Source organism: Alligator sinensis, unplaced genomic scaffold, assembly GCF_000455745.1.
Source record: "Alligator sinensis unplaced genomic scaffold, ASM45574v1 scaffold599_1, whole genome shotgun sequence".
In the NCBI taxonomy this organism is placed as follows: Eukaryota; Metazoa; Chordata; order Crocodylia; family Alligatoridae; genus Alligator; species Alligator sinensis.
The window spans coordinates 1,726,261-1,736,769 of NW_005841968.1; positions in this window are offsets into that span (position 1 = coordinate 1,726,261).

The following is a 10,509-nucleotide window of genomic DNA, read 5'->3' on the forward strand; positions in this document are numbered from 1 at the left end:
CATGAACCAATTCAGAGGCTGAATCTTTGGATAAAGTTAATGAATTACCAAGTGTGGGTGAGTTTACATTGCAGTGCGTTTCAATGCCCAGTTGAATCAATACACGCACTTCACAAAGATGAACATTTACCTACTCTACCATTATACACAATACATTGTGTTGCGTATCAGGTATAGTTTCTCAATACATAACATTTCTAATAAAAAATAAGCAAGGCGGCACTACCAGAATACACCCTGTTCTTCCCCTACCTAGAGCCATGTACCTAGAGAGAATGCACCACAAACCTAGCCATGCCTCAGCAAGGATCCCAGCTTTCTATCACTGCTATACATAAGTTCCACACATCCAGCCTGACCACAGATCCCTTGCATTTTCCTTTCTGCATGGTTCTGTAAAATTGCATACACACACCCACCCACCCACACTCCCTCCCTTGTGGAAGGGAGTACTGAAAGGCTGGCACCACGGAAGAGTGGTGAAGTCAGAATATGACCTTTTTGGGGCCAATTTTTAATCGATCAGAACTTTAAAATTACTTGAGTTCCTTGTAGCTCCTCAGAAAAGTTGCTTCAGAGTCTTACTCAGAAGTTTGCACTGAAAATTTGGGAAAGATGTATTGTGCTTTTCCTATAAAACAAATAGAATTGAATTCCTAGGTTAAGTACAAAACAGAATGCAAGCTTAGCTGTAGCGGCACAACAGTTCCTTCCTAAAACACCCAGAGGGACAGCCTTCAATCTTCAGCTCCCTCTGCGCAAAAATGAAGTTTATTTCCTACCTATGGGGACTTTTTACCATCTTGTACCATCTACACTATTCCCAGAGCCTGATGAAGAGACTTTGATCCCAAAAGTCTGCAGAAAAGGACAATTTTCTTGCCATTTTCCAGTTGGTCTAATAAAAAGGTATCATTTTGGAACCAAGAGTTTTAGTTTTTTGTATTCCTAAAATATATGTGCATGTGCAAATGTGTGTACTTGCACACACACAAGGTGCGCAAGCATGCATTACTTGGGTCTAATAAAGCATTGAGCATGAACACTGAAGTATGACATTTAAATGACAGTTTCAAAACTCATATCAAAGATCATCTATCACCTTGTATAATACCCTTAATCTGTTTAGTTATTGTGGATATGATTAAACAGAATTTGTCTTATTAGAATAGTCCTTGGCCTCTTTATCTGCCTTTTGCTTCCACTGCATGATTGAAAGGGTACGGCTAAACACAGGTTTATCTTGTACCTATCTCAGGGGTGGGCAAAATATGGCCCGTGGGCCGGAGGCCCCTAAAAAAAGTAGAAAATTAATATTTCTCTGCCCTTGATTCCTGTCAAAAATGACAGGAACCAAAGGCAGTAGGACCCAGGGGAAGCCGGGCGGGCTCCCAACAACAGCAGGGCCCACCCAGCTGGAAGGCCCAGCCTAGGTTTCTGGGCTGGGAGCATGTGGCTGCCCCAGCGCGGGAAGCTCAGGTAAGGGGGGGACCCCAGGCAAGAAAGGAGCGTGGGGTGTGGGGAAGTGGCCCCTCCCCGCCCACGCCGGGTGCCCCGCGCTGCAGCTGCTTGCAGCCCGTGTGGGGCTGCCTGTGCCTGCTCCGAACAGCCCCATGTGGGCTGCAAGCACCTGCAGCGTGGGGCACTGGGCGTGGAGCAGGGGAGGGGCTGCTTCCCCCCCACGCTCAGCTTTTCCCTGGGCTCCTTCCCACCAGCTTCTTCCCTGCTGGCGAGCAAGGGGTCGGGACTATGCGCTGCCCCCCACCTGTATCGCGGGACTGGGGGGCACTAGGTGAGAGCAGGCGGGGAGCCAGTAGGAGCATGGGGCCCACGCCGGTGTGGGCCAATGCCGGTGGGGCCCAGAGCAGGGTGGCTCTATGGAGCCGGGCCAGCTCCCCCCTCCCTGCTGGTGCAGCCCAGCCCGGCTCCACATACCTCTGCCAGCCTGTGCCCTGCTCTGGGCCCAACCGGTGCTGGCCCTGGGACGTCGGTCCCAAGGTGGTAAGCAGGGGACAGGGCACCAGTCAAGGTGTGGGGCTCCTGTCAAGGGGCTGGGCTACCTATGCGGCCCTCGACAGCCTGCCAAAACTGGGTAAGCGGCCCTACACCCAAAATAATTGCCCGCCCCGACCTACCTCCTCAACTGAGCTACTGGAAGCAACTGGAGCCATAAAGCTCTGGCCGTCTCCCTATGACGTGTGTGTTGCAGAAAGAAAGTTAGATCTGCCTGGCAGTCAAGGAAAACGGGAAAAATACTAATAGTTCCAAGTGGCCTGTTTATCCACAACACACTATTGTGGCAAAATATAGCTTTAGATATTGGCAACATTCAATCACTTTGCATTGTCTGTCTCCATAGTGGCCCCCATTCGGATCTCACTTACAGCACAGTAAAATCAGGGACAACTCCAATGATGTCAGCAGACACACACTAGCCTTATATTAAAGCAAGTAACAGCAGAATTAGGGCCACACATGTCTACTGGTTACTGACTGCTAAATCAGGAATTTACTTCCAGCCGTTTCATGAATTTGCTGTTCAACACTGGACAAGAGACTTGTGCCAAAAATTATTTAAAACCCACTATTTTCGGAGCCCAACTTTAGCTACTAAGATACTGGTTAGATATGAGAATTGTTGAATTTCCCAGTGAAATCAAGAACCTCAAATTGGGCATCTAAGATTACTAGACACTTCTGAAAAAGCTGGCCTGAACTCCTAGTGTTTAACTTCTCTCAAAGATGTTGGGAAGCTTAATGTTTTTAAATAAAAGTGGAAAGCCTCTGAACGAAGACACAACTTGCATTTGTAACTGATTAATATTTGCATTGGTTTTGATTTCCCTTCCCTTTTCCTGTAGCCTAATGAATGGCATGACTCTGATCCAGTGTGTCACTCACATTAAGAGCATTCAATTGACCATATCCTTCCAGACAAAGTACTAGCCACTGGCACCAAAGCGCAATAAAGAGCAAGCAAGCAAACAAATCTGAGGTTAGGACTGGATGATTCAAACAACTGACAATAGGACTGGGAAATTAATATTTTGGGCACCTGGTTCAGAGCCTCGGTCAATGATAATCAACCTGTTGCAATCCAACAATCACCTGGTGGCCAGAATGAAACGAGGCAGGGCCCTCACTTTAGTCACAGGAGAGCAGGTTTATACCCCACAACAGTTCATACCTTTGCTAGCAGTTGCCAGGAGGCTAAACTGGCCTCTCAGAATTGAAGCACCCTGAGGAGATAAGGCAGCTTGTACAGCTACTGCTTGTGATAAACCTGACCCATCAGTCTAGCACCTTTGAAGAGCTCTCAATTCATATGAAAACTTTAAATAAGAAAAACCGCAAAATCCAACTCCTTGGAACATTTATGCTCTCCATTATCACCCTTCTGTATTGCTAACAACTCTGCTAACCACATATTTCTATTAGTAAACCGTCTTCAGCTTTAGGTCTACTATCACTCTCCACTTAAAATCCATTGCACCACACTCAGGCTGTTTCTACAGATCAATTAGTTCTAATACAATACAAGTATCTGTCTAAAAGGGAAAGCAATGTAATGACATAATCAAGTTACTAATGATAGCTCTGTTACTGAATCAACTAATCAGTGTCTTTTGCTGACAATTCCCTCTTCATGTAGCCCCCATAAAAGAATAACTTGTAATCCAGTTACAGAGACATCTCAGATTCACTTACTAAGTAGATGAAGTAAGTATTTGGATTTTCCCCAATTACTCTGCAATGTTGATTGTTGACTGCAACTATCACATTTTGCCCCAGAAATGGCTATATTTCAACAGTGAATAATAAGATCCTATAGCCACAGCTGTATATGCAGGTGTCCAATAGGGAGATGATTTTTTTTTGGCCAACCTAAAAACAAATTCCTCCTACAAGGTTGTGACCCTTTCAGATTACTCTAAATTATGGCAGGACACTGGTCACTTTCAATGAAGGGTATATAATTCTTCATTTCTGACCCCAGGTTTTAACTGCTTATAACTTTCTATAGAGTTTACTTTTCAGGAAAAAAAATTTCATCCTAATTCTGCATCTCTTCAAAACGTCCCTTCTTGTTTGGGAGGGAAATTACATTTATTTTGGAATTTAAGCATAAAAACCTTGCAACTTTCAGTTTTTTCCAAAAAGAAGGAATTAATTTTGTAAGGTGGCATTGATAGAAACAGTTCTTATGGGAGAGATGTTCCAGAAGAAACCAGTATTGATTTGACTAAGAAAGGAATATTTGGAAAGTCACATAAAATACAAGCACAATAGAGGTTATGCATGATGTTCATTAAGGCCCTGATCCAGCCCCACTGAAGTCAGTGGGAATTTTGGATGCACATGTAGCTATGTTATCTTCAGTCATCCCACCTGTCAATTGTGTTGCTGAAATGGCTAGGAGCCAAGCTGAAAAAAAGAACAGTTGTGTAGCATCCCCTTTTCCCCCTCTCAGCTGTGTCATGTACCAGGTTGTCCCCAGAAGTAGCTACAGTACAGATCTGTTGTGCAGGTATCCATTTTCAGAGCACTTTGCTCCATTGGACCAGATAAATGAGGTCACAAGGGCTATATAAGTTAAGGACTGCCCAGGAGGAGGGGGCAGCAGCCAGGAAGAAAACTCAGAGACAGAGAAGAGCTGTACCATCTGAAACTTGCTCTCTTTCTCAAAACGCATGATCAAGGAACTGCCTGCCTCCAGAGGGACTCTCCAACTGCCTCTGGATGATACTTGTGAGTAAGCTACCTGAGATCTAACTAGATATTTAGCTTGCAGTAACTCCAGATGCGTGATCAAAGGCTACCCAGCCAGGGGAGTTTGCTCCATGGGATTTCTCTGTTATTGCTCTATCCTGTACCCTATTCTAATTCTACCCTCTGTAACCAATAAAGTTCTCCTTTGTACATAGTGTGGGAGACTTACTGGGAGTAGGTCTAGATTATTGCCAACCAATTTGAAATACATCACTAGTTGCCAGGCAGACTGGCAGTCTCTAGCCCACTAGGGAGGAAGCCCCTCACCCAGGTATGCGATAGCAGTCACGTAGGCAGAGGGAGCAGGTGTTCCCCCTCCATCAGGAATGTATCCAGCTCAGGTTACCTAAAGAGATAGGGTAAAGGTGTGTCCCCTCTGCTGGGCCCATCCTAATCAAATTGTCACAGAGCAGAGTTTTTGGGGAGAAACAGAGGTGGCCTTCTGCCACACCCTCTTCCCCCTCTCACCTGTGTCATGTACCAGGTTATCCCCACAAGTGGCTACAGTACAGATCTGCTGTGCAGGTATCCATTTTCAGAGCACTTTGGGATAATCGGATTATGCAAAACAGAGTTACCTAAAAATTTAAAATCCTGCCCCACTCTGGCCCCAATACAGCTTGTTTTTAAGATAAAAGAGATTTTTGCCAGCCAAGTGAATTAATAGTTGACTTGCACTTTCCTTTTCCAACATTTATAAGTTAAAAAACAGATTTCTTAATAACCATGAAAAGAAACGTCTCTGAAATAAAAACATTAATGTCCTCTGGCCAGGCCTTACACATATCCAAAACTGAGGATTCCTGTTGCAGAGGTAATTCTGCACAGCATGTCAGCTACCCAACCACCAAGCCTGGGCATATTTGTTTTCACATAGCAATTTCCACTCCAAGACATTTCCATTGCCCCCCCCCTCCTTTTTATATTCCACCATCCACATCAACAATTAGAGGAAGTGACTGGCTGTGCCTGTTCTCATTGTTCTCAGACTTTTTTCTGCCCCCAGTGGGCTCTGAGGACCATGCGTTATTTGAGATGACATGACTTAAAAGATTTCTACAGAAACAGTTGTAAGCAAGGAACAGCGAGCGAGCCAAAGAATGAGGTTAGTCCAAATTACAGTATGGGTCTTGGACAGCAGTAGGTACTCAAGGCAGTAGGATTCAAACTTTAAAGTACCCTTAATCTCTGAAAGCCACTAGCCCAACTGGTTGGAATTTTAAGCTGCAGAGTTTTTGTTGTTGTTCAAAAATGTTATCAGTATAAGGCAAAGAGGCATTTACAGATTCAAAGTAGTTGTTCTGCTGGCTTTGTCCTATTAAAGCACAGGATTTAAAATGTAAATTAAGTTTAGTATAGCCAGAAACTAAATCCAGATGTTTTTACATTAGCAGAGACATGTTCGTGCAAAGGATCTGAAATATACTGTACCTACTAGAGCTGTTTGTTCCCTTCCAGCACACACGATCTTATAACACACACTTGCAGCTCATTCACACATGCACAAATCCTACACCAAATCTGTTTGGTGCCATTACATTTTCACGGATCAATCTGATCAAGTGCACACAACCTCTGAGCTCTTGAAGAACCACAAAGGTTGGAGATGGAAAAGGATTCTTAGATGATTTTCTACTCTCAAAAATGGATTGTTCCCTACAGTACATTTTAAGTGCTTGCTCCAGTCTTAGCTTTGAAGACCACAGAAATTAGGTTTCTTTTTACTGTTTTCCTTGGGGAAACTAATCCCCTACTACAGAAGCTCCCAACCTCTGGGTCACGGCCCAGTAGGGTTGGCTGCCGATCCACAGAAGGATTGGCGGCCGGACCAGAAGTCCGGAAGTGACCAGTGTGCGATGGACCACCAGCCAACCCTCTTTCATACTGAGCAGTATGCCAGTCACTTCCAGACTGCAGTATGCTCGTCCACAGTTTGCCAGTCTGCGATCACCTCTGGCCTGCAGTTTGCTGGTTCACAGTTTAAAAAGGTTGGAAACCACTGCCCTACTAAATATATGACCCTGACAGCCCAATTTTCCCTTTTTGATCAGTTATACTCCAAAGTATCTTGCTCTCACCGATTCCCTTCTCTTATTGCCATTAACATCCCTGAAGTCCTGGTATTTATAGAATGAAGCCTTTTTCTTCATCACCTTTACTCAGCCAAACCAGATACATATGTAGAAAGATTAAGAGCTAAAAAAAGTCATCCCACCACCTCTTGATAGTTCAAGACCTCTCCCTGGACCGTAACCTTGTTGTGGTGGGGAAGCTCATGTGTTCCAACGACCCTCCGAGCTATGTCGTCTGGAGTCTTGTACTCCTGGTAGGGTCTCCCCCCAGCAAACAGGTCTGAGGCGAGGTCCCAGACTAAGCATGGTCCAAACTCCTGAAGAGCCCAGTGGCAGAACAGGCATACTTGAGGACCTGCTGGTTCTCTGTGGTTGTAAAGGCGGACAAGGGCTGCAGCGGGATGGAGTTGTTGGCAGGTTGTCCAGTGGCGGGTTGTCTTGGACATCCTCGCCACTGGGTTCAAGGCTCCTTCCTGTCAAGTTTGTGTGGCTGTTGTTTGCGTATCGGCTTCTCCACATTAAAAGATGTCATGTGCAGGCCTCTGCCAAGGATGTTAACATCTCTAACAAACCAAGTCCTGCGGTGATGGATAAGTGGTGGTGGAAACAGGAATAGTGATCTCTGGGGTCCCTAGTCACAAACCTGCACGTAGGCAGCAATCGTGTAACAGTACTTACCGAGACAGAAATACAACTCAGCAGCTGCAGCCATGACTGAGCAGTCCTCTTGAGGATCCCCTCTGCTCACCCTGACTGGGGAAGGGGCTAGAAATGGTTCCCCAAACAGGCTGTCTCAAACCCTGCTGGCTGGATTGCCACATCCAGTGGGATTACTCTACCTACTGCCGAAACCAGCAAAATGAAGTACTGAAATTAGCCACGTGGAAGGTCCACACTCTCATGGACTCCTGGAACAGTGAGTGTCCTGAAAGAAGAACCGCCATAGTAGCTAGACAATTTTCAAGATATGGCATGGATATTGCTGCCCTAAGCAAGACCTTCTGGGCAGATGAAGGCCAGATAAAAGAAGGAGGTGGCTGTACTTTTTTTTTGGAAAGGAAAGTCACCTGAAGAGAGAGACATTTACAGGGTTGGCTTTTCCATCAAGAGCAAGATTTTTAGTCAGCTTGCAGAACTCCCTGAGGACATTAACACATGCTTTATGCCTCTCCACCTCAAGCTCAGTAACAACCAGAATGCTACAGTCATCAGTGCGTATGCCCCCACAGTTAATGAAGTCAACAAGGAACAGGTACTCTGCTCTTGACACAGTCCTGACTGCCACTGCCAAGGAAGACAAGCTCATCCTCATGGGTGACTTCAACACAAGCATTGGGCAACACTCTGAACTCTGGAGTGGCACCATTGCGAAAGAGGGGGTGGAGAAAATCAATTCCACTGGTATCCTCCTCCTCACCAAAATGTGCAGAGCATGACTTGCCCATCACAAATACTATCTTCAGAGAGAGTGACAAATATAAGACCATTTGGAAACACCCATGCTCCAATCACTGGCACCTTCTTGACTATATTACTGTCAGAGTCCGTGATCATACTGACGTCCGTATCACCTGAGTCCTGAGAGGTGGAGATGACTGTTGGACAGACTACTCTTTGGTCAGATCAATCATGGACATGCACCTTGCATCACGACACTAGAAACAACCTAAAGGAATACAGAAGAGATTTAACATCAAGGCACTCCGAGACCAAGCTAGATACGAGGCTCTTCAGCAATGCCTTACTGAGAGGCTCTCTGACCTACCTGATGACATCAAGGACATCTAGGCACATTGGGAGGAACTTAAGAACATTATTCACAAGGCATGCACTGAATCAAGTGGATACTCCAATTACCGTCACCAAGATTGGTTCAATGAGAATAAGTGAGGAAATCCCAGCACTTATCCATCAGAAGAGAACCCTGTTCTGCAGTTGGCAAAATGAACCCTCCAACCAGCAAAAACGAGAGGCTTACCACCAGCTTAAAGCTGTAGCTCAGAGGGGGCTACGGGACATCACGAACCAGTGGTGGCAAGCGAAGGCCATGGAGATCCAGAGTTTCACTGATAAACATGACATGCAATGCTTCTTTGAAGCAATAAAAAGCCATCCACGGGCCATGTTCCAATGGCCCAGCCCCCTTGTGATCCCAGGACGGTTCCACCCTTCTCACAGATCATGCATCCACCAAACAACACTGGAAGGAGCACGGCAAGATGCTACTCAACTGTGAACCGTGATCAGGAAGGTTCATCTAGTCCTCTTTGCCCCATTCAATCTTTAAGCCTACTGCTCATGCCACCCATAAGGCTCCTACCAGCTGGGATGACTCTTGTGACCCATCCAGAAGGAACTGAAGAAGTCACAAATTCATTACAGGCATAACATCAAAAAAAGTCATCACCTGGTAAAAACTTTCAGTCAGGGCTACCTATAAAAAGCTCTTCAGAAAGAGACAGTTGTCTTGAAATACAGGCACTAAACTATTCAATTTGCATTTCCACTGCAGACTCGGTGTGCAATCTGAAACTCTCTGTTTCAATTCTTCTATGTGCACATTGGGAATAATACTACTTCCTTTCTCCTACCTCTTGTCTCTAGGTGTCTCCTGAAGACTGGAAACTCTAACTATTCCTACAAGTTTATATACATTTAAAAGCACCTAGTACAATAACTCCCCAGTCTTGGTTGAACGCTAGTGCTCCAAGAACAGGTAACTAGGTTTCATTGCAGTGTACTGCTGCATTAAAGATACCTAATATTTCATCACTTGCAAAGTTAAAATAGTGGCAAGTTTACAAAGAACGTTGTTTTTGTACAGGAGGCCTGGGGAGCCTTCACAGATCTGCGTCCTCACCCTTTCAGCATATGCTTTTCCTCCCAGCCTTAGGCAGTAACTAGCACACATTGAGATGGCAGTGGTGATAATTCAGGGCTCCTAATCTTGAACTATTTTTCCTTCTGCCAGATCATTTCATTCTCGCTTCCATCACAGAAGCCACGATTAATATTTGCTTAGTAGCAGCAAATCCTACTCTAACAAACTGGTGTTAAGGAAACAGTGCTGAATGATCACTCCAGAGGCTGAAATATTCTTTGAAGAAGCCAGCTTGCTCCAACAACTGCTACAGGATGACAGCAACTAAGCACTCTGTGTTATTCTCCTCATCCTCCTTGACCCCAGAACCTGACTTGAAGTCTTGCCTCAGAGCCTAATTCTTCCCCACAATCCACAAACCCCAGTTTACCTTGCCATGATTTCATCCAGTCTTGCCCCCTAAGGTTAATATATTATCTACTAGCTAGCTGCCTGTCAAGAATGACTGGGGGGTGGAGAGTGGGTGGGGATGGAGCCCTGTGCACCCCCCCATCCATGCCCACTCCCCCTCCTCTCCTGCTGCTTGGGGTCCGGGCCTGTTCCCCCCTCTCCGCCACAGCAGCGGGGGAAGGGGACGAACGGGTCCGGGCCCGAAGTGGGGGAGGACCGGGCCCGAGGGTGGGAAGAAGCCAGGCCGCTGCAGCGGTGGGGAGCAGCAGGCCCAGGCTGACCCAGTGGTGGTGGCGGGGCAGGAGCAGGCTTGGGGCTGACAGGGGTGGAGGAAAAGTGGGCTCGGGCCCAAGTGGGGGAAGAAGCCTGCTCCTCCCGTCCCCCAGCCACCGCCGA